Source organism: Gossypium hirsutum, chromosome D03 (assembly GCF_007990345.1).
Source record: "Gossypium hirsutum isolate 1008001.06 chromosome D03, Gossypium_hirsutum_v2.1, whole genome shotgun sequence".
Classification (NCBI taxonomy): domain Eukaryota; kingdom Viridiplantae; phylum Streptophyta; class Magnoliopsida; order Malvales; family Malvaceae; genus Gossypium; species Gossypium hirsutum.
In genome coordinates, this window is record NC_053439.1 from 17,254,202 (window position 1) to 17,279,994 (window position 25,793).

Consider the following 25,793-nt stretch of genomic DNA (forward strand, 5'->3'; position numbering starts at 1 on the left):
ATCACAATTCAAGGATACAGGATCTAAATTTTCCTGGTCTCTTACACCATTGCCAGGGTATCGTACCAAAGGCTCATGCGCAAATGAAGGCTCTCTTCTTTGAGATTACCTCCTCCTATTGTCTGGTGATCATTACTTGTTTATTCATTTAAGCTTTGTCACCAAATTGACATCTTGTTATGTTGTTCAATCAATGTTTTTGACAACAAAATCCAAAGAGAAAGTCTTAATTTAGACTCTTCCTTATCAGATTTCCAACCTTTAAACTTGGTGCTTTCTAAACAATAGTCATGTTTCAGGTTCCTGTATTATTTAGAAACTTCTAGAGTAATATGCAAAACCTCCCTTGTGAAAGTTTTATTAGTCCATTAATCATTATTCTAATGCAGCATGCTTGCAAAAAGGTCATAACAATAGATAAGAATAAAGTTAGTTCTGACCATAGCTCGAAAGGAATAAATTATCAAAAATAGTAAAGAAGGATAACAAAGAAATTGGTTGGAAATGTGTATTTTGGAAAAGAATGAAGTATTCCAAAAACAACAAAATAAATTGGGTGCCCCAGATATCGCAGCTTGAGCTTCACTGTACAAACTTTCTGAAGACCATTCTGAGTTTGACATGTGTTTAGGAGATCTACAGTGCTTTGTCGATGCTCCAAGACGTTGCCTACCCTTTCTTGTTAATTCAAGTATAGCAAGATCATCATATGCCCCAATCTAATCAAAATTTGAACTACTCTGATCACCTCATGCCCCATTCTGATCAAATATTTGAGCCGCCCTTTTCGGGTTTTCAACTCAAATCCCTTTTGGTCTCAAGACGCCCTTTGCGGGTTTTCACCTTGGCCTCTCCTTTTTCTTTTCTTTTCTTTTTCTTTTTCTTTTTTTATCACTTTCATTTTTATTTTGATTTTGACCCTTTTTTTTTGAATCTGAACTCCTAGGATTAGGCAAGTCCTTGTTATCCCTTCTGATCAAAATCAACGTTTTTCCAAATAAGGTCTTCCCCATATGGTTCTTCCCAGCTTGGGATGAAGTTCTTTTTGTATGGGAAGGATCTTCTTCAATACCGGTCCCTCTCAAAGAATTCTCTAGGGCGGACCCTTTTTTGTGAGCTCACATCATTTGCTTTTGGCACATTTGACCATGATGAATAACTTTGAACATTCCTCTTTAATCGGAATTAGGTCAAAAACTCAGAGAGAAAGAATCTTATCTTCAATAGGCAAAATCGTAATGGGCCCAAGAGAAAGGTATTGCCCCGACAGTTTTTTTTTTGCGATATGGCATTAATCGTGAATAGACTGCAATCTTTTGATATTATGCTGTCAAATATGATCCTTTTGGCGTTCCATATGATTCTTCAAGAATTTTCTAACTGTCGGCTTTGTAACATTGGCATATAAAGCAGCTTCCACCTATTGACGATCCTAAAGATGAATCGATGATCGTCAGACTCTTTTGGCGATATCGACCAAATGACTTTCATGCCCTACATAAGGAGAAATCAGGTATCCCAATGATTTTTTTGTAGGGTAAGATCCGTTTCTCAACTTGTTCTACCATCCTTAGCAAGTTCGGAAATAGGCTACAATCTATGTCATCTTCAAAGTTATGAGGTCCCTCTAAACACATATCTCGCTTACAAGGAGATTCTCAGTCTGTAACAGTGTCACTCATGTCATTGATATCCAGGGACCTATAGTAAGTACAAAAGAATATACAAAGAATGTATAAATTTAAAAATGATTATTTGTACAATATAATTATGAATGTGGAAGAAAATCCAAAATGATAGAATAATTATTTAAAAAGAATAAAATATATTGGCTCAAAAAAATGAATGCAAAGATGTATTTTATTAGAATAATGACGTTCAGACATGAGCCTATTTCGCAAAGGCATTTTTATCATTTTTAGGCAAAAAACAACAAAATTGTTCTGAATATTACTCTAAATAAGCTCTAAAAAACTATAGAGATCTCTTCCGCAGTTCAATTACTTAGAACACTTCTAAGTTGATAAGGGCGAATATCTTCAAGAACCCTTGTAAATTGTCTTCAAAAATGGCATTGATGTGAACGCCTCTCAACATTTCTTCATACATCCCATTTACCCCCATTGTCAAATGTGATTGGGTAGCGGATTTTCTACACTGGATGAATCGCCAAATTTGACAATGCCCATACTGATAAGCCTTTCAACAAGTTTTTTAAAGATAATGTAATTTTCTATAGAATGCCCCGTAATTCCTGCATGATAATCACATTGTGCACTTGTATCATACCATTTGGGATACGGGGGCTGTGGAGGCCTCACATGTAAAGAAGAAACAACATGCGCATTGAATAAGCTTTGATACAACTCCTTGTACGACATTGGAATTGACGTGAACTGGAGCTTTTCAGTACCTGGCTTCACACTTAATTTTTGTCTTGATGAACCCTGTTGATTAGAAATCGATTTGCCGTACGTATTCACGCAGTTCACCTCATTTTCCTTTTCTTTTGAGGCTTACCTTCTGTTATTTCCTTCAGCATCAATCTTTCCGCTCCTTATGGCACTTTCAATCATTTCACCATTCATGATTATGTCAGAAAAGCTTTTTGTTGCACTCCCTAACATATGTGTGATGAACGGAGCTTTCAATGTATTTATGAATAACATTGTCATTTCTCTTTCTAGAAGAGATGGCTGGACTTGGACAGCAACTTCTCTCCACCTCTGTGCGTACTACCTAAAACTTTCACTGGGCTTCTTTTCCATGTTCTGTAGAGTGATTCTATCAGGTACCATGTCAGTTACATGATTGTACTGCTTTATGAATGCATGTGCTAAATCTCTCCATGAATTAATCTTGGTACGACTCAGTTGGTTGTACCACTTGGATGCTGGAAACAATGTATCAGCAGTTGGTCATTATTAACATACCCAGTCATCCACCTACAAAACATGGTAACATGAGCTTCGGGGCTACTAGTTCCATTGTATTTCTCAAACTCAGGCATTTTGAATTTATAAGGAAGTACTAAATTCGAAACCAAGCTCAATTCTTTAGCGTCAATTCCATAGTAGCCTTTAGTACTTTCCATCGCTCTAAGTTTTTCCTCCAGCCATTTATACTTTTCTTCGAGCTGTTTTGGCAATTTACCATTCATTTTCTCTTTTTAGCTGTTTCGTCGAAGTCAGGGATATCAGGATTAACAAGGTCGTCTTCGGGGTTAGGGCCTGATCTAGCTTGAAAATTCATTGGTGTTACAGTACCGACCTGAAACTACTGAGGTTTAATGGTGACAGAGGATTTGTGTGGATATACCTCTACTTGGGTCTGCCCATGCTGAGGGGTCAAGCCTGGTCCCTCATTGTCTTCTTCTTCAACATTGAGCACAGAGCCTTTTCCTTTATTAGTTCCCTTGTTCAACCATTGAGTTAACTGAGCCATTATACTCCCTTGAGATTCCATCATTTTGTCTATCATCTTTTGCTGCTCATTCATTTGCTTTTGAAGCTGCTCCTGCATTTCCTTTTGGGATTGTTCTAGTCTTTCCATTCTTTGATCCATATCCTTAGTTTTCGATCGAGTACCGTAGTGGTGTTTGGTAGGTTGGTTGGTTTCCAGATTAACTGAGGAATGATTTAAATTAATTAGAATCTTTTAGTGGACTTTAATGCTATGATATCATGTAATGCGAATGCATGAAATGAATGCATAAAGAGACGTTGATTCAGATTCAATTCCATTTAGAGAACTTTATTAGAAAACAAATCTCTTTACATAAAATGAATATTTATACGGCCTTGCCCTCATAGGCGAAGACATTCGATCCTCTTCTTCATTCGAGCGTTAAGATAAATCTCACGAACTTTTCAAAAGAACGTCTCTTCTATCTCATTTTTTTGCTTGATCCGGGCCACAATTCGTTGCTCACTCATTCTCATGATGCTCGTTGGCTTTTCTTTAAGAAAGTTCAGCGGCTCTCAAATAATATTTGTCATCTTGAATCCTTAGGTAACAGAGCCATAGTCGTGTAGTCCTCCATTATCATCCTTCTCTTATCACGTGTTCTTGGACCATATTCGGACAACCATATTGTCATTCACTTTATCAAGAAACCCATTTTCTTATGACAAGCTCTCTATTTAACAACTGAACGTGAACCAACACCTCTTTTTCATGATGTAATGAAATGCCATGTCATGCAATCAAAATAAAACACAAAAGGTCAGTAACATATATAAACATAGAAAATAATCAAGAAATAGTAAAACATCTATTCGGATATCTACCAGGTTTTAGTGCAGTTCTACCTAAGGTAAGCTCCTAGGGCTCATTATATGCAGTTCGGTTCTAAAGTAAAGGTACCCGAACCAGCAGATTCTTCAATCCTCACCCATTATAGGCTCATATGGACCGAGTTCAGTTTAGGGGAATACATTTCCCTATGGCTACACGGAGATGAAAATCTCACGAAGACGTAGGTACGGATGTATCCCGGAAACGGTCCACTACCCTGCACGAAGGTGAAAACCTCACGAAGGACTAGTTTCTCGCTCCCACTTAAAGGGTAAAATCATTCAACCCATGTAATGTGCAGTGCAAACAGTACTTAAATACATTAAACAACAAATAATGAATGCAAAAGGCTTTTTAAAACAAGTTTCATTTTTCGACTATAAGACAAAAACTAACTTGCGGCTCGACTCTCAAAAGTCCCCAGTGGAGTCGCCAAGTTGTCGAAACCATTTTTTGAAAACAAAAAATTTTAGGTTGTCGACTTTAAAAAATGAAAATTGAGAGTCGCCACCAATCTTTTATTAAGGTGTGGTTGGGTCACCTAAAAATGACTTTGGTCTACGAATTTTAGAAAAATGGGTCCGGGAGTCGGTTACATATGAGGAAGGATTAGCACCCTCATAACGCCCAAAAATTGGTACTTAGTTAATTAATTAATGTCTTAATGTCGAAAATTTGAAAAAATATAATCCTTAGCAAAAACTTAAAAATGTTTCGTATTAAGACCCTCATCATTTCGAGAAAGAAAATGCCACACCCAATGCGTTAGGGCACGACATTCTAATTTCTTCAAAAATGAATTAGGCCAGAATACTCATGTAATAAAAATTTAAAAGAATATCCATTTATTCAAGATTTAAGAAATCGCGACCCAATACGTTAGGGCACAATTCCTCTAAAATCTCAAACTCGGAATATTTCCTTTATTATTTTTTAGAAAAAATCTTCATTTCGAGAAATCAATGCGTCACATCCAATACGTTAGGACACAACGTGTTGAATTCCCAATAATGAGTTCTTATTTTTTTGATTAAAGAGAAATGCTCGATTGTTAGATTTAACGAAGAAAATCAGAACCCAATACGTTAGGGCTCAATTTCCTTGAAAATCCTAAATACAAGCATTATCTCAATTTTGAAAAGTTTGAAATCGAGTAAAAAAAAATGATGTGATGCTACATTAAATATACAATGCAATAATAAATATTACAATGGCATAGAAATAATATAAACAAGTAAATAAATAAATAAATAAAAATAAATTAATAACATGCAAAGCATCAAATAAATGAGCGAAATAAAAAAAACATGCTTTTAAAATATAAATGAAAACATAAATTGATAAACAAAAGAAGGAAATAAACAAAAAAATATAAAGAGAAAAAAGGGTACAAAATATATTTATTGAAGTTATGAGGAAGAAAAAACAAGCACAAGATTTACATGTGAAATTTTGAATTATAAAATTTATATAAATATAATGCATTTATGAAAATAAAGAAAAATATAAAAAATATATATAAATTAAAATATGTGTTAAAAATATATATGTATTTCAGCATTTTTGAAAAATGTGAAAACACCGAGGGGCAATCGCGCAAATTACCCATTTAGGGTGAAAACGCGCGGACCCAACGTGCGGGTCGGGTTGACGCGCGGACCCACGCCAAACCGAATGGTGTCGTTTTGCCCTTAGGTTTTAAATCAGTTTTCTCCCTTTTAAAAAAAATATTCGCAGTAGAAAGGAAAAAAACAAAAAAAAAACAAATGCTCTCTGCTAGGGTTTCTTCTTAACCCATTTTGCGCTGCCGTTCGCCTATGCCAACACTCCGATCGCGACGGAGATGGCAACCATCCGACGATTTCACCGAAAAAAAGGTAAAATCCCTTTCCTCCTTTCTTTTCTTCCTATTTTTAAGCGGAATAAGTAAATAAAAATAAAAAAACGAAACTACGAATGAAGAATACCAAATAAAAAAAATAACCTTCTGTATTAAAATTTTTTTTATCTCCCTCTATTTGAACTCTCTGTGTTGCAAAAATAATAGCTTTCTTTGTTTTTGATTTTCCCTCCTCCTTTACAATGAAGTGAGAGGCCTCTATTTATAGTTGAGTCTCCCCAAATCCAACGGTACAGATCAATTACATGAACGGCTAAGATTAAAGGGTATCTACAAATTAAATCTCTAAGATTACAAAATCATATCTTCTAAGATTGCATATCATATCCAAGATTGCACATATCATATCTAAGATTGCATATCATATCTAAGATTGCATATCCTCAAAAATTATGTTTCCATATGTGAGCCCGGGCTAAAATTGGGTGTTACAATTAATATCATCAAAATAGGCACCATCATTAAGCACACGTAAACAATAAGCATTAACATCATTCCTCATAATATGCCAAAAATATTGATAGAATAAAGTAGGCATACCATACTTTGAACAGCGAGAAGAACCTCTTCCTCTGTAAAAGTAGAACATAGATAACTATTCATATCCACAGAAATACAATTTGGAATACTCGATAACAATCGATCCGTATTTCCTCTACCTCTAATAGTAAATAGATCCCTGAAGTAATGGCAAGCCACTTTTTCAAATTCTGCAGCCCTGCTAACCACTCATCCATTAGCATCCTCAATCTAATCCACCGCCTTAACATGTCATCAATAGGAAGCAAACTTATGGAAAAACGTTGTATTGCGATCACCTGACCGTAACCAATCAGCCTGGGATTGCTGCTCCTAATACCTCTATTTTTTTTATCAATTTCTAAGTTAATGTTCATTTGGCAAGAACCATGTCCTCCAACACATCATCATCAAGCATTTTCCCAACCAAGACACTCAATCGGTCTTGTAACCGTTTCACATCAATGTTCGATTAAATTCGAATCCGTTTGGCCCAAGACAATAAACCCTCCCCCAACCAATAAATACAATCAAGAACAACACCACTGAACTCTCCCAAATACGTTTAATTTTTGCCTCACATGAATATTCCAACAACCAAGAAGCTTCAAACTGAAAACACTTTCTCCTTTGACCCTGACATACTACAGAGACCTCCGTTTCCAAAAGTAAAGGACAATGATCAGAAATAGAGTGAACACAATGCGTAAGCCTATAATTTGGGAATAACTCCTTCCAAGCCAAATGCGCAACCCCTCTGCCAATACGTTCGCAGACATTATTTGCCGAAAGCTTCCATCTCTCCCACGTATACCATTGTCCAACATATCCCAAATCAACTAAATCAACATCATCAAACGCTGATCTAAAATCAGTCATATTCCGCTCAGACTGTAATCGACTACCTTATTTCTAGTGGGAAAAAAAGCAATCTCGTTAAAATCTCCCAAGATAACCTAAAGATAATCATCCACAACAGATAATTAATGCAGAAGCTCCCAAGATTGAAAATGACGACTCTCAACCGGTGACCCATAGAAATCGGTGAACCGCCAGTGATGACCAGTAGCATCTTCCACCATCAAAACATCAATATAATTTGAAGAATAACTCCGTAATTGAACCGTGCAATCCTCCTTCCAACAAAGAGCCAAACCACCGTTTGAGCCTTTACTACTTACCTCAATCCCACACTGAAAACCAAGAGTTCTACGCACCTTATCCATTCGATATTGTGGTAGCTTTGCCTCTATGAGAAAAACCACACTAGGGCATAAATCCTTCAACATATGTCGAAGGTGATGCACTGCTTGAGGGTTCCATAGCCCTCGGACATTCCAACTTAAAATCTTCATGGCTCCTGGTTTTTGTCCCACGGAGCCAGCCAATATTCCAAAAGAGTGAACAATAGAACGTTCAGCAATAGTACTATCTGAATCCATACTGTCAGAAACATGATTGACCATAAAATTACGGGACCTCTTGTTCCCTTTTTGAATTACTAAGAGAGAATCCTCTTTAGTCAAGCTCACATTCGGATTGGTGTTCTCCTTTCCCACAGGATGGTATAGCTTTCAGCCCCCAAGATTCAATCCCAAAGTAATACCCACATTATTCATTAGGGCACTATTTTGAAAGACGCTCTAAATATCATCTTGACCCCCACTCGAACCGTTATTAGAAAGCCATTGTACTGCATCTATTTGGAAACTTCACCTTCCTCTCTAAGCCAACAGTTCTTTCCAATCATTGCTTGCCATCATGTTGCCTTAATGGATAAATCCCACTCCAGTGGCAACTCCCTTCGTTCATGAACTATACGAACCGGGAAAAACTTTCCAAATGGCCCAATAGCCTACATAGAAAATAGAAAACAAATAATCTTTCATAGTGAAAGTGAGCATAAACACTACTATGGGAGGATAAAATAATCTTCTTACGTCTTTTCAAAGGTTCCCTAATGTCAATACAAAACCTAATCCTCATATAGTCCCAAAAATCGTTTCCCATCAATTTCATATCATATTCTAAAAAAAACCTAATAAAGTTCCCAAACTATCTACCTATAACCTCCAAAATTAAACTAGAGGGCAAATCATGGATCAGAACCCAGAAATCCACATGAACCAGGAGAACCATCATCGGATCATCCCCCGCACTTAGTTTATGAAACACCAATAGATGCCTATTAAAAGTCTAAGGACTCCCCTCAATGAATCTTTCAAAATCGATCTCATAATAAAACTTAAATAGAAACTATTTCTCACTTAAGTAAAATATCGTCATTCCTCCATGTGGGTGCCAAAGATTTGTAAGAGTGGAATTCATCGCTTGAAATTGAATGACACTAGTAGTTAGAAAACTGCCCACCATACAGAACTCATCTTCAGCCATATTCCCCTCCCTGCCTACTACCACACACCAACCCTTATCCTCTCCTCCATCCAACAACAGATCCGCCAAAACTTGCTTTATTGACGAATGATCACTGCCACCACTTCCCATTCAGAGATCCAATCAGATCACAAATACAACAGAAAACCAAAAGAAACGTGCCACAAAGGCAGACGAAGAACGTGCCACAAAGGTAGACTCATAGGATTTAAACTTAACATATCATAAAATGAATAAAAAGAAAACTTAACATAACTTAATGCTCATTATCTCAACTTTACCACTTCAATCAAAGCCATATTTGGTTTATAAATAATTTTTTTATACATTTGGTGCATAATTTTTTTACCCATGTCATGGACAAGCCATAATCTAGTAATATATATTCGTTTGAAATCTTGGTATTGAGTCTTATAATAACAATGAGTCCAATTGTATCAAAAGTTGAATCCATAAAAAAGAATAAAAAATTTTAAATGTTATTTTTGTTATTTATAAAATTCAAACTTAAAAGGTATTAAATCCTTTACCTCTCGATCCTCATTTACATAAATCTATACTAGTAATTCAGAAATAACATATTTATGTGGAAATTACACATTTAAAACTCATTTTGAAGTCTCGTAAACTTATTAAAAAATTATTACTATAACACTTAAATTATAAAATAAATATAATTTGATAGACAATATTCTAATTTTTTTCTCTCTAGAGGTCTCGTAAACTCATTTTCATGATTTGATTTCCATTAGAAAAATAATATATAGAAATTACATATATTATTCATTATTATGTGATAATCATTCTTAATGTTAATTATCATTCAACATTTCATGATCACAAATAAGTGAATAAAATATATTTTAATAAAATGAAAGTAATAAGTCGTTAATAACTATCGTATAATTAGATTATAGCAAGTTTATAATGTGAGTGAAAATTTATTAAGAAGTATATTTGTTGAAACAGGTTACCAACAAGAAGATATTGGTTCACCTAGGTGAGGTAGAGAGCTAGTGGTAGGAGAGTGGGAGAAGATGTTGTCTAGAGGAGAAAGAAAGAGAAGGGAGGAGAAGAAGGTAATAATGATAGAGATGATGGGCAAGGAGAAGGATCCTTGCTCCCTCATGCACCTAGGTTTATATAATGGGTTGTCCCTTGTTTTGTGGTGTTGCGTGACGGTTTATACCATATCATGTATGGTAATACGGACTGGCTAGGTGTTAGTGCCGTTACAGGTCAGTTATTTCTATTCAACTCATTTTCATTATTTGATTTTGAACTAATATCTTCTTGTTGGTAACTTGTTTCAACAAATATATTTCTTAATAAATTTTCACTCACATTATAAATATGCCATAACCTAATTATATAATAGTTCTTCACGTCTTTATTACTTTCATTTTATTAAAATATATTTTATTCATTTATCTGTATTCATCAATAATTAAAATCAAGAATGATTATTACATAATAATGAATAATATATGTAATTTCTATATATAAGGTCCGTTTGTTTGCAGGAAAATATTTTTCGAAAAATGTTTTCCTAATTTTCCATGTTTGTTTAACTGAAAACAATTTACATTTGGAAAATATTTTTCAAGACACGAGTAAAATGAATGGGTTTTAGGAAAACATTTTACATTTGGAAAATATTTTTCAAGGCACGGGTAAATATTTTTCATTTTTGTAAGACATTTTCCGGTTCCTCCTTCATCCAGGTAAGGCTCCTTCTCCTTCTTCTGTTCTTCATTCCTTTTCCTTCTTCCATTCTTCATCTTCTCTTCCAGGTAAAAGTCCGTCGCATATTAGGTAAAGGTCTAGAGCCAGAGTAGGCAAGAGCAATCCTTCAAGTGGGAGAAAGCTTTATTCATTTTGAGTTGCCCTCCAGTCATTGTGCTGAGTTCTAAGTGCTTCAATTTGATATCCAGTTGAGCCAATTCTCTTCTCAGCATATTCTGTTTTGTTTCCTCTCTTTCTCAGGCAAATCTATCATGAATTTTTCGCTGGGTCTTGGCTTAAGGTATGGCATAAAGCTCTTTTTAACTTTTGAAGTAAAATCTGTCATCTTGGAGGAAATCTGACTAATTTTTTTCTGAGAAGTGTTTGATTCTACATGCTGTGCCAATTGTTGAGTTCATCTTTGTTATAAGCCATAGATTGCTAAAACTTTTTGCGATTTGAATCCAGGAAATTGAATTATTCTTAGGATAAATCAAATACTGTCTCTTGCAAAGATTTCAAAATTTTCATGCAACGTTTGCATTCTGCACAATCTAATCCTTTAGTACTGCTGTCCTGCAGATTGTGAAGACTGTTTATGCATCTCCCAGTCGAGTAAATTTTCATTTGGACTCAAAACAGGCAAGCTTATCATTTTAGCAATCTTGGTGATATTGAGCTTTTCTTCAATTTCATGACATTCTTACTAATTTGGATCTAGGAAGTAGAGACAACAGCTGCCTATCCAGACATCTGTTTCGCCATAGATGATTTTGACTCCACTTTTGATGCAGTGGTAAATGGTTTCTTTTCCTTTATAAATTCACTCATCTGTGTGTTTATGATAGTGTATTGCACTAATGCACATAATATATTAATTTTCTTCAATTTAATTGATTTATAATGAAACTTCCAATGAAGTAAACTACTGCTCTTTGTTTGCCTTAAAGTAAGTTTAGATGTGGTAAATGGGGTTTGAACTTGGCTAGTATTACTGCATTCCTCTCACAACCTGTGATAAAAGCACTAAGCTAATAAGAAGTTGGATTTTGCTATTTCTGTAGCATATATAAGGACCAAAGTCACTTCTTTATTTGAAGCTTTGCATTGCATTCTTCTAGGTTATACAGTTATCCTTTTGTTATGACATAGTAGGATTTCATGGACTGACGCTTGAGTTTTCAAAATTAATATGGATTTATTCTGTGAAAAGCTGCTTAGGAATTCTTTATATGCTACAAAGATCAGTTTGTGTACAACTTGACATGCTGCTAATTATTATGGCAGCTCACTCTTTTTTCTGGATATGTCAGCTATCAAATGGTTCGGGATGCATATGATGGTATACCATTTTACTCTTTCAAAGAATTGGCTTCTGTTCTTATTTTTTAGAAATTCTATAAAGTTTGGTGCTTCAACTGATGAGATACTTTCTGCTTTGTTTTTTTGTGTAGAGTGTTGACAATGAAATTGATTGTTATATGTAAAACATACTACCATGGCTTATTTAACTTTGAATTTGGTTCTTTTGTTTAAGCAATAACTGATGTACCTTTCACTGCAGTCTTGTAATGGGTTGGCATCCCTATGGTGCCTTTTACCTTTTAGTGCAACATTTTCTTCTTTATAAAAAATAATAATGATAATGTGCCTGTAGAAGAACAGGCACAACAAGTCTATAAACTACCAGTTGATTTAATGTTCTCCTAGCTTGATCTAGTATAAAGGATGCAAAACATGTAGACTGCTTATCTGATGTGTTAAATAATTTATTCTTAGCTTTTCATGTGTTCTTATACTATGTTTGGTAGGAGTATTATCTTTTCACCATGTTTAGCATATCGGTTAGCAATAAGCTAATTTAAATTGGTAATTTTTTGCCACTCACATAACTTGTTTTGGAAAAAAGAATGAAACCTTTTTGCTTATTTTAAAGAGGTGTTATTTTTTACAAGAGTTTATACTCATCTTTCTATGTGAAAGTTATCTCTACTAAAAGGAAATATATGTTTTGGATATGGGAAAATATATGTATGGAAAAAATTCAAAACTAATCCAAAACAAGCAGCATGATACATGACAGATAAACATGACATGAAGTTGAAGCCTGTACCAATATAGAACAACTTTCTTAGGATATTAATTGGTTCCTTGTCACTGGTTGTATATTCATACAAGGCTTTGAGCTTTGACTTGAGCTCCTAGTTTCAATGTCTTCAAATTATACATTTGTCTGAGAAAAAATAATTTCTCTATTAAATTAAATTGATGAACAATAAAATTTTTGTGGTCATCAATATTAAGTTAATAAACTTCCATTATGTATACAAGGAAAACCTATGTTATAGGGGCTTCTCTTTTTCTTCTTAAAGTATGTGTTTGACGTTTATCTGAAAAAGTGTGGATAGACTTTGATTGTTTTCAATTTATGACGGTTAATATTCTAGCTTAATAATTGAGTATTATTATATATTTAATTTTATTTATTTAAATAAATCATTGCAATATATGTAAAAACAATTTAAAATATAAATTTATTAATATATATAAAAACAACTTTTCCGGAAAATATTTGTAGGAAATCTGCCAAATTACAGAAAATATTTTACACAGATTCATCCAAACACCAGAAAAGTAAATTATTTTCTAGAAAATATTTTACTTGCAAACAAACGGAGCCTTATTTTTCTAATTGAAATTAAAGCAACTGGCGGATGATACCGCAATTCAACTCAGCCGATTGGCGAACAAGGTTGTGTTCTACACTCATATAAGACAATCATGGGCACATCTACTCCGTGAATACCCCACTTGTGTGGTTTACCCATTATAATGGATAGGGTTACTGCTCATGAGCTAATGCAACATGTAATATCACATGCACCCTTTTTTCTACGTACTCTCTTCCTTGTGCTAGCTTCTGATCCTTAGTTCCTAAAGAACAAAATATTTCATGTATCTTCAAATCTGCTCATTTGAGCTATGCAACCACATCACCTCCATATCCTCATAACTCCTACCCTTCTGTGGACATCTAAGTGTTCTCTCGCAAGCTCGGGTTTTCACCAATCACGATTTGCAACAAGTGTCATATCGGAGGCAAATTGTATTATCCTATATCTTCTTTATCATTATATACAATATCCCTCCGTTACCTCCTTACACCCATCTGGATATGAAGCTTGTGCACCAAGGAATGAGTACTCATATTGTATATATATACCAGGTTTTCTAGGCCTGTTTAGTCATAATTAGCCATGCATGCATTAACTTTTTGAATGAGACCTTTTAGACATGAACATTAGAAACAAATGACTAAGCCACTCACTTGGCTGTACAGAGTTTAGAAGTAAATAATTTAACACAGATACCAGACATAAAGTACAGAGGAACTCACCAGAATACTCTACTTAGAGCTTTATCTACTCTACCGGTTCTTTTCCTTTAACACTGGGACCTTCTCCCGTTTCTTTATCTAAACAATGAAACAACTTTTTTAATCATCGAAAATAAAAAAAAAACTCAAGATACAACAAAAATCTATACACATGCAAATAATTTCTGGTTAGGAGTTTCTTTTCTACCCAATAGTTAAGGAAATCTTACCAATCTTCTTCTTAAGTTAACCTCGCTATCTATCTAGTAAAACTTAAAGGAAGGTTTAAGAATTTACCAGCAGACAACTAGCACTGAAGATCTTCTAACTTTTACAGTTAATACCCTTGCTAGCAACGAAGAACTCTCCTAGTTTCTTTGATGATAACAAAGTTTGGTGGAGAAGATGAATCAGAAATCTTCTCTACATTACCATGTTATCCTATTTATAGCTAACTCACGTCCAAATCCCACTCAGGATTATCTCTAATAATTACTTGTTCTTGCACGCTTTTACTGATTAATCTCATCCTACGATGCTCTACAAGTGTCCTAATTATTGGCATGTTGTCTCCACTAGGATTCCAAGTGACTTAAACATATCGTACAAGCCACCGATACTCAAACATGGGTGGCGATCTTATTAGTGGGAGAGTCTGCCTAATAAGGTCTTTGCCCTTCTATAGCCTTCCTACCGCTAGGACTGGTACTTCGCAAAATTGGCAAAGTTCTTCGTAGCTCTCCACCACTAAGTTATCACCCTCACCCGTTCTAAGTTTTGCAACTTAGGAGGTCTCTACTGGCGTAGTCTCTCAAATCGATCCGGTTTGCATAATCAGGGTGTGACACTCAGAGCTTCAAATCTGGAAAACTTACCCACAAATATAATGTTGTGTTAATCATAAAGCTTAGTAAGATAATACAAAAATATCTTATATACTTACCTTTATAATTGTGGTTTGAACTTTGTACAATAGCTTGTAAAACATTTGAAAAAAAACAATGCTCATAACATCTATTCAACAATTCAAAAATCAGAAAAACCATTTAGTTTCCAAAAGGTAATGTGTAAATGATAGTATTTTTCAAGTTCAAGAAGTCATTTATACAATGATCGGAACGGTTTGAGTTCAGCCCATAGTAAGCCTAGGTAAATAAAGAGGGGATACTAGAGACTAGTTGGCTAAAGCCACAATAACAGAAACACTGAGGCGTGGGTATCCGAAGACCATATCAAAATCGCACCAAAGTGCTAGTACCAAATGTACTGAAGTACTAATAACAGAAATACTATAGTACTAGTAACATAAGTCCCCTATTGGCATGCCAATCATATGCTAACTATTTAACTAAGCTACTAAGGCCTTTTTACAGTATTATCAGAATCTCATTGTCTCATTAACCAGATCAAGTCACAATTGAAAAACAAAATATGTGGCACTAGCCGCTAGATCATAAAAAACAATTATTTCAGTAATAGCAGTAAAGTCACAACATTATAATCTTGAAAAATTTCCTATACTTCTCCATAAGGAGACTTCATCCGAAAATCAAATTACCACGTAGTTCTCATATGATTAACAAATTTAGCAATTTTTGATATAAAAAACTTTTACAAATAGGTCTGAAAACACGTTTTAACAACTTATAAATATTCATATTCAACAATATATTTATTATAAGGCCATTAAATCAATTCTTGTTGAATTCCAATATAGTCAAACTTTTTCATACAAGTCCAAAACCATATTACATACATATTCAACCTTAATATATTATAACTTATTCAATTTAATAACAATAAATCAATTAAAAATATCAATTTAAGATAAATATTTTTAGGGATTTTTCAAATATCTTACCATACAAAATCACCAAAAATGATAGAGGAACTTCTTTTCTAACTCCATCCATTAACTCTCTCTTCTCATTGCTAAATTTCTTTGCTTCTTTTTTATCAGTTGTGAATAAATTTTTTTTCATTAAGAACATAAACATTAGATAGCCATTACTTTGGCTTGCCAACCTCATAAGTTGATAAAAAGGTAAAATTATACATATGTGCAGGGGTGAGCAAAACTCGATTCGACTAAAAAAAATCGAAAAAAATTTCAAATTTTGAGTTAAACGAATCGAGTTATTTGAGTCAACTCGATTTTTTTTTGAATTTCGAGTTCGAATCGAGTTTGGTTTTCGAATTCGAATAACTCAAATAATTTGAATATCAAACTATAATAATTTACATTAAAACCCTAAACTCCTAAACTTCTTCACTTTCCTCTCAAAACTTTTACTCCCTCCCACATTTTCCCCATAACTTTTGCTCTCCTCCCATCCCACCTCTTCTACCCCAAACCCATTTCCTTTTTCTTTTTTTAATATTTCCCTCCCAAAATTTTACTCCCATTTATTTCCCTACCCAAAATGTTACTCTTTCAACTTCCAAAACTTTTTAGTTTTCCCCTAAACTTTTACTTCTCACAATTTACCCCCAAATAAAAAATTAAAATCATCCAAAAAAAATCCTAAACCTAAATAATAATAATATTATTTATATATACTATTTATATTATTAAATTAAATTTCACATTTTGAACTATTTATATTATTAAATTATTTTATCATATTGAATCTTTATAAATTTTTGCTAAAATTAAATTATTGATGATGCCATAAAATATTCGTGTTAAAATTTTATGTTGGTACCAATTTCACATTTTATATTTAAAATAAATTTTATTAAAAAATCACATTTTTTACATTTAATATATATTTTAATTTCAAAATACATTGTGACAAGAATAAGAAGATAATTGAAGCAACTAAGCAAGCAAAGAAGTTAACCCGTATATAAAAGATTAATAAATAATTATAAGGGGATTAAAGTTAATAACAAATTTGATTATGGTGGGTGACAATGATTATAAGGACCTAAAATACTTTTTAAATTTAACTCAAATAAATATATTTGATTTGATTCGATTCGATTCAAATTCCATCTCACTCAACTCGATTCAAGAAAATTTTAAATCGAGTTAGGATGATAAAATATGATTCGTCAACTCGATTAACTCGAAATTTTTCGTTCGATTCGATTGAACGCTCACTTCTATATATGTGTGTGTGATGAGAACCCATAATTTCTTACCTTGTTCATGTCTTTCCTCGCTCTTACAATTTTTATCACTAGATTTTAAACCCCTGCTTCATGATGATGGAGATGATAGATGGATAACTCAACAAAGGTTTTGGTAAGTAGATTTTACAAGGAAACAATGAAAATTGGTGAAAAGTTCGAAGAAAAGTGTGTAGAGTTTGAAAGAAAATGAAGAAAATAGAGAGAAATGGAGAAATTTCTCCACACTTCTATGGCCGAGTGGTAGTGGGAGAAAAAAATGAATGGTTGATGGGTGTTCAACCATTTAAAATATCCACAAATGAGCCTAAGGCCCATGCTCACTTTTTAAGTCCAATTTATATCAATTTGAAGCTTATTTCCTTATTAAGAGGTTTCAACGATTTCTTTATAACAATTCTAGATATCAAAAATCGTATTTAAATATTTTTTCTATCACAAAAGTCTCAAGAATTGACCAAATTATCCTTTTGCAGTAAAACTATGTAACGCCCCAAAAATCTAAGTCTTTAATTTTTGCATGATTTGATAAAAATTGCTTGTTTGCTTTAATGGCTAAGTGATTTGGGTATGTATGGGAGTGTTTGAGAAGCCTAGGTTTAAGTCTTGGCTTTTGCAGAATTTTTAGTTTTTCCCTTAAATGAATCTGGATGCTAGTATATAGGCATTATAAATATTAGTACTTGTTTTATGATACAAAGAGCCTATTGGTCCAGTGGTAGGTGGCGTGTGAAGTATTCTTGAGGTTTAAGGTTCAAGTCCTGGGTTGTGCAAGGGAGTAATTATTTTGCTGCTTGAGCTGTGTAGGTAGTGGTGTTGGACTGAAACACAGTTGTGGGGATTTTGAATAGAGTTGTTGGGGGAGTTGAGGAGTAGTGGGGGGGAGAGATTCAAGGAGAGATAAGGGAAGGGATTTGAGGAGAAAATTTAGGAGTGGGTTGAGAGAAGAGTCGTGTTGTTTGGGGAGTTTTTAGCTTGGGAAATTTGGCTGGGGTTAGGTTGTGCAGAATTTGGTCTTAGGCATTTTGGGTAATCGGTGTTTTGTGTTGTTTTTTCTGCTTGTCTTGGTTTTGTTCAGTTTCGTTTTGCAGCTATCGGTTTTTGGTGTTGAATTTTGGCAAGTTTCTTCTCAGGTTTGTTCACTTTTCTATTTCATTTTCTCTTTCCCTTTTCTCTCTACTTGCCGAATATTCCTCCCTTCTCCCCTCTCATTTTGCTGCTGAATCCTCCTTTCTCTTTTCCTTTTCCATCTCTCTCTTGGCCGAATCTCTTTCCCCTCCTCCTCTTTTTCTTTGATTGAATGTTCTTCTCTTTCTTTCTATTTTGATTTTTACATTTTATTATTTTCTTTTCCTTTTGACTGAGAACTATATCCCTTTAGGTTTAGCCGATTGTCATCCCTTTATTAGATCACTCTCTGCACTGATCTTCTTTTCGCTACTTTTACTGTTTCAGTGCTGCAAGTATTACAGATTATCGGTAAAGTTATGATACTCCTCACTTTTTGTTTTAATCGGTTCTTTTCCATTCTTTTTCTTTAAGCCGAATACCCCTTTTGGCCACTATTATGGCCTAATTTAGTTTATGAAGATTTGTGTTGTGGTGCGGGTAATCGATATGTGGGTGACCATTTTTGGTTGGGGGTCTTAGAGGAGTTAAGTCACCATCTATCAATCAAGGTAAGGATGGTGTGTGGTTTAAGTGTCATTAAGAAGGTGTCCTGCTTTAAAGGACTGACTTGTGTCTTGATTAAATCTAGGTTGGTGTGCGTGGAGACTTGCGCTCTTCTTGTAAACAGGTGTGTGATCACACCCCCTCAACTGCAAATCTGCAAAAGCCCTAAAAGTCGAAAAAGACGGCATTTGAGGCCATATGAGCGTGCGAACGCTCGTGTGGTAAACCGAGCCTACGAAGCATGGTGTTGGACTGTAGAGGCCTCCATGAGCATTTTCATGGGATTAGGCCGTAATGGGCCACGTTGGGCCAAAATGGGCCGTGTGGGCCCAATGGGCTCGTGGGCCCCACACGAACGAAATCCACGAACTGTGGCGAATATTATACTGGGCTATAAAGTTCCCATAGCCGTGGTGGATTCTGGGTTGAGCGGGCTGCATGAACGTGTGGGCCCACTTGGCTCGAGTAATAGGCCTCAAACCCATTTACACTGTTTTGCCCATTTAAGTTACCTAAGTTGCTCGAGGCGACTACGGACCTTTCGTGGGGTCAATAAAATGACCGAAATACCTTCGAAGGGTAAAATAACCGAAATAATCCCAAAGGGCAAAATGATCGAAATACCTCAAAAGATAAAATGACCGAAATCCCCTAAAGGATAAAATAACCAAAATACCCTCATAGGGTAAAATGACTGTTATACCCCTAGAAGTCAAAATGTCTGTATGGCTTTATGTATGTACGACCGATTTGCTCTATGATATATATGTTTATGATTTATATGATGCTCTGCATTCACGTATGAATTTTGTCATGACATACTGCATGGGGTTGGGATATGGATATGGGGGAAGTATACTGTACTGGTGGCTTTGCCACATATACTATTACTGGCAGCTTCACTGCGATACTTTTACTGGCAGCTTTGCTGCAATATTGGTGTGTTGGCTGGGTGGGTCGATTTTATCCCCACATGGTGTGATGGTGGTATGGAATAGTGTATTGGCTGGATTGGAATGGGTTGCATTACCACACTGTTACTGTATTGGGCTAAGGCCCACACTGTTACTGTATCGGGCTAAGGCCCACACTGTACTATCACTGCATAGGGCTCAGCCCAGACTGTTACTACATGTTGTAGGCTGACTGTTTGGTAGGGGATTGCACATTGAGTTTCGTAAACTCACCCTCTCTTTTAACTGTACAGGTAATCCTTAGCCTTAGGCGATTCGGTACTGCGAGGGACTTGGAGGTGGCCACACATCTGCTGTTGTTTACACTTGCTTTTAATTTAATTTAATTTAAATGTTGGGTTTTGTTTTTGTAATAAGGCCTTTAAGTTTGTTTAAATTTTTAATTGGGCATTTGCTTACCAATTTTAACTGCTAGTTAGGAAAATATGAGTTTTAAAATAATTATTGTTTTCAAAGACACAGGTTTTTAAACAATAGAATTCAAAAAGCTTTCGCGATTTAGACTAACTTGATAACAAGACAAACGTTTTTTTAATTAATAATAAAGGAGTTAATTTTTAAACTTAGAAACAAATTTTTATCAACGAGACCAATCTTCCGAAAGACACTCCAATGTGACACGCCAGATCCAACCGTAACGTCTAGGCCGGGTTTAGGGTGTTACAAACTATCATTTTGCCCTCATTTTACCCTTTTTAGCGATTTCTTCTCAAAAATTGATATTTAGACCAAATCAAGTTCATAATCATCCCCTATATTTATTATAACTCTATGAGTAATGAAAATTACACTTTAGCTCTTTTCCTAATAAAAATGGGAAAATTAAAGTTTAGTCATTATACTATTTAAAATTTTCAATTTAGTCCCAAAAGTGATTTTCATCACAAAGAAATCACCTTCTAATATATATTATGTCAAACAATCCATAATAATTAATATTTTCCATTTTTGGATAATTTTGCACATTAGTCTTCATACTTTTCAAAATTTACAATTTAGTCCTTTTCGTCACATTTTCACTTTTCCAATTATTTTCACATATTCTCATCTCCAATATCAAATTCCTTCCATAACATTTTCTTATTTGAGTCATTCCATAAAATTTTCATAATTTTCTCAGTATTCGAGCATGGAATTATATCACATGTCATATCAAAATTTTTGAGGCGTTACACACATCATAAGGGAGACAACAACAAACAAAATAGTGGATGTATTCAACTTCGTATTAGAGCACAACCTTGTGGACCCATTTACCAAGACTCTGGTAGCAAGGAGTTTTGAGAAACATGTAGAAAACATGTGAGTGCAAAATATGATTTATCTACTTCACTAGGGCAAATGAGAGATTGTTGGGATCTAATGCCCTTAGTGTAGTATTTTCGTCAATGTATACTTTTATTTTTTAAAAATTGGTTTAATAAAATATCCATCAATTAAAAAAATATTATTTGTATATTGTCCTCAACGAGTTTTGCATGGAAAGCAAAATGGAAGCAAATATTGACTTATTGGTTATCTAACATTTAACTAATACTAAGTGATATTATGTGGTTGGATCGTAATACGAAAAGACAACATGTATTAATAAATAATCTAAACATGTCCTTATTCTAATCGAAAACGAGCAAACCGATTGAAAGACTAATATTTTGTCTATTAAGTTTAATTAGGGAGATGTTTTGTTTTGAGTAACACAGTTAGTGACTCCCAGAAAATAGAGACATAAATATGACTAATTGGACTAACAATACATCGGACAAAACCTAAGTAGAATAGGTCCTAGATCCATTTATGGGTTTATTCACTTGTGACATTCATAATGTGGCATACCTTAATCCTGAGTGGATAATGGACTATGTATGTGTGACTTGTATCTTTCAATGTAAGTGAAAACCTAAGTTAAAATAGATAAGGAACTGAAAGCTAGTACGTTGGCTATACGACTTTCTGCAGCATGTATCATCATTTCACAATAGTAGAATTCATAACCCAACTAAAGGGTAAATGATATCCTCTCATCTGTATTACATGATAGATGAAAAATAAACATGGTCATGAGTCATTTGTCATTGTGATAAGTGACTTGATTACTATTTGATAGTGATTGACTTTTCATAAATGAAGATGTAATGGTTAGCGTGAGATAAAATAAGATTATATTGGGAGAATGAATTTATCCTAATGAGATTAATGATATCCTATGAGGGTAACACACTTATGATAAGATCATTAGACGAGCACTTATTAAGTAGCTTTTGCAATGGTATATCATAAGAGAGAGCTTAGTCACCATATTGTTGTGGAATGACTTTGTGACTAAATAAATTTTTAATTAATAGGTGAAAATCCAAAACTTAATTATAAATTATTTGAGCCCTAATTATATATGTCCAATCGATCCCTCCGCTAGCTCGTTTAAATCAAAAATGAATTGCATGTAGAACCAAATGAATATAAAATAATAGAAACGATGAAATAAGATAAATGTATCACATTTGCAATGAATACATTTTCTTGCTAAGTACAAAAATAAATTGAGAATTAATTTAAGTTTTTCTAATTAATCTTTAATTAATTGTAATTAAATAATTGAAGTTGGAAAATAAAATAAAATAAAATAAAATAGTTATTATGAATCTATTGAATAAGAAAATTAAATATATTTCCTCATAGATTCATTTACGATAAAGTTGTTATGACTCTAACAGAATTAGAATTGAGTTAAGAAAATTATTTAATAGAGAAGTTAATCTAATTAATTGGATAAATACTATTTATTTTAGGAAATAGAAAATAAATATTATGTTGGATTAAATTATAAAGTGTTGGGTTAAAAGTACAAGAAGCACATATAATTGGACCCAATACATACGAGACCCAATTTGCCCTCATATATAGTATGAGGGGCGACAACCCTAATAGAAATAAAGAGGATGTGCCTCCATATCCTACTCTAGTTAGAGTGAGAGTGTGTTTTGTATTTAAATAATAATCTTTATTAAGGACTTGTTCAGCCTTGATTCTTTGCCTCTATAAATAAAGAGCATCGATTGACCTAAAAACACACTTCATATATTATTGAGTTATCTTTATTCTGCCAGAAAGTACTGGAAATTTATTTACTTAAAATAAATTCTATTTTCTGGAAATTACGATCATTACTGATGTTTATAGAAAGAAATTACTTTCTTACTGAAAGTAATTAAAACTTTTTCGTTTATATGATTTGATTTGTGTTGCTCGAGTCCACACTCAACACAATTCGTGGAATGAGGATACCTAAGCTTGGGTATCGCGATATCACTGTTTGATGTGGAGAAAAATGATTGTAGGGGGTAGTTTTTGTCTAACACCAAGACCAATCAAAATACAACCTCTAAGGGCATTTTGGTCACTAAAAATTGGGTTGTAATAAGCTATGTAAATCCATTTTTGGCTGTAAGGAGGCAATAGTTTTAGGTTAGAAAGCTCTCTAGTTTTAGGGTTTTCTTTCATCTTTTAGCTTAGGAGTAGGGTGGTTTTCTTCTATATAGTTTTAGGGTTTTAGTTTATGTTTTTTTTGTTTTATTTAGTTTCATAGTTGTTAGTTAAGTTAGTTTTTGTTGTAGCTTAGTTTAATTTACATGTTAAAACTTTAAACTTAGTTATAATCACGCTTTAATCTTTGAGTTAATGTTATTTGAGTTTTCTTTCTTTTCATCTATTAAAGCTCTCATCTTTAGTGTTCTTGTTTTTTTTATCTTTGTATTAGTTGCTTTTCATTTAAGTTTATCAAGTTAAAAATAAAAGATTTCATCTTTTTTGTTCAAGTTTATGTTAATGGCTTCCATATTTGTTTCTTTCATGTTTGTTAGCTTTAATATGGTAATGGGTAACTAAAACCAAGGGGGTTGGTTGATGGAGATATGGGTAAGCTGATTTTTGGACAAAGAATTAAATTATAATAAATTGGACTAAATCAAATATAACTAAAAACTTGGACAGTGACACCCCTAAGGGAATATCAAGATAAAGTGAGACCGAGAGGTAATCTTATCGCTCACCCGTTCATTAGTCCCGGATTAATCAGCGAGATTGAGAGATAAATTGAACCTAATTTGTTTAAGTAGATAAAATTGAGATCAAGAGATAAAATGGAGCCACTTAATAATTGAAGTGATTTAAGTTCCTTGTTTGAGGATCAGTGTACCACGTCAAAATCAACCAACCACCATTAGTTATTCATTGGATAATTTCTTAGTTTTGTGTTATTTACAATTTAGTCTTTAGGATAGTTAATTTAGAAATTAGTGTTAAAAATCTTTGTTTATGCTTTGTGTTACTATAGTAATTAGTGAGTAGCTAGCTAGACTCCTTTCTTGCATGTATTTTTTTAATAGAAATCATTAAATCGCTGACTCCTATGGGTTCGATCCTTAGAATACTTTGGTGTTTCATTGTAACACTATAAATATTACAACTGACATTGTACACTTGCAGTAAAACCAGACTTTAAAAATAGTTTCATAAATTCAATGTTTTAATGCACACACGTGTAGCCGTCTAAGGGGTTACACGGCTGTGTGGCTAGACCGTGTGACAGAGACCAACCCGTGTGGCTACTCCACACGCCCTTGTTCTCAGACTGTGTACAATTCGAATATAGGGTCGCTAGCCCATGTAACCAACTGTGACCGTGTAAAAAATTTTGCACCTAAAATCAAGCAACCACATGGTCGTGTCATACAATTGTGGGACACACAGCCATGTGGTAGCCCGTGTCACAGGCCGTGTATGGCTAAAACTACCTTCAAAATCAAGCCATTTCATATTCAAATGCTTAGGCTCCAAGCTATGCAATAACCAAAATTCAAACCTATTCAAAATGTGCCTAAACATGTTAAAATATACCAATTCACAATTAACCTATGTGTCTAACCAATGTGCTCTCATTGGTACCACAATTCTAAATATATACAACAACCATCCAATCAAAAGATGTACCACAAGTAAAATTCATTCAAACATCTTTCAAATTTAATATAACAAATACCAAAATTCAATCATAAACCAAACCATCAAATACTCATTTAACTAATCCTAAAATCATATCTTACTATAACCAATTTAGTCATTCTTTAAGCACAAAGCATTTCAAGTTTGCCTATTAACCTAACATACTAAAACAACCATTTAAATGCGCCTAGATATCAAAATATGCATCTACCATCACAAACCACAACCAATCAAGTTACCAAATAGGATTTACATCAATACATATACCATGATTTCAAGCGCACATCATATGACCAAAATGCTTATAATTTATGTAACACCCCCAAATTTGTTGGATTTTAATTGCATAAGTTTGACAAATAATTTTGATTTGGTGTGTTGGTTAAGTGCCTTGAATGTCTACTTAAGGTCCTAAGTTCAATTCCCATGTTTGAGATTTTGCTGATTTATTTTTGTGTTATGCCTAATTTGAGTCATTGGGTTTATCTTTTTTAATTTTGTTAATTCATTGATAAGAATGAGCTTGTTGGTTCGATGGCAAGGTGTTTATTATTTCACTCTTTGGTCCTATGTTTAAGTTACTATGCAAGCAAAACGTAATTATTTTTACTAATTCTTGGTGGTGTGGGCTAGATGGAGGAAGTTGGATGGGATTGAAAGTCTAAGGGAGTTTCTTTAGGGATGATATCTGATTTAGTGGGTAGTTGTGGGGTGTGGGTAGGTTTTATTTGATTTTAGATATTATTTTAAAGTTTTATCTAAAAAATTTCCCAAAAATTATGCTCATTGCTGTTGTTGTTTT

General features: G+C 33.9%; 2 long non-coding RNA genes across 3 annotated transcripts; both read left to right on the top strand.

Annotated features, from left to right (window-relative positions):
• Nucleotides 1-10,725: 10,725 nt before the first annotated feature.
• Nucleotides 10,726-11,482, top strand: LOC121215383 (uncharacterized). Its single transcript, XR_005911235.1, has 3 exons — nt 10,726-10,833; nt 10,903-11,135; nt 11,417-11,482. It is a non-coding gene; the product is annotated as an uncharacterized lncRNA (long non-coding RNA).
• A 68-nt stretch (nt 11,483-11,550) lies between these two features.
• Nucleotides 11,551-12,612, top strand: LOC107903986 (uncharacterized). 2 transcript variants are annotated; one of them, XR_005911234.1, is made up of 3 exons: nt 11,551-11,630; nt 12,122-12,176; nt 12,289-12,612. It is a non-coding gene; the product is annotated as an uncharacterized lncRNA (long non-coding RNA). The 2 variants fall into 2 exon arrangements; XR_005911233.1 differs by having other exon boundaries at nt 12,122-12,612.
• Nucleotides 12,613-25,793: the final 13,181 nt, after the last annotated feature.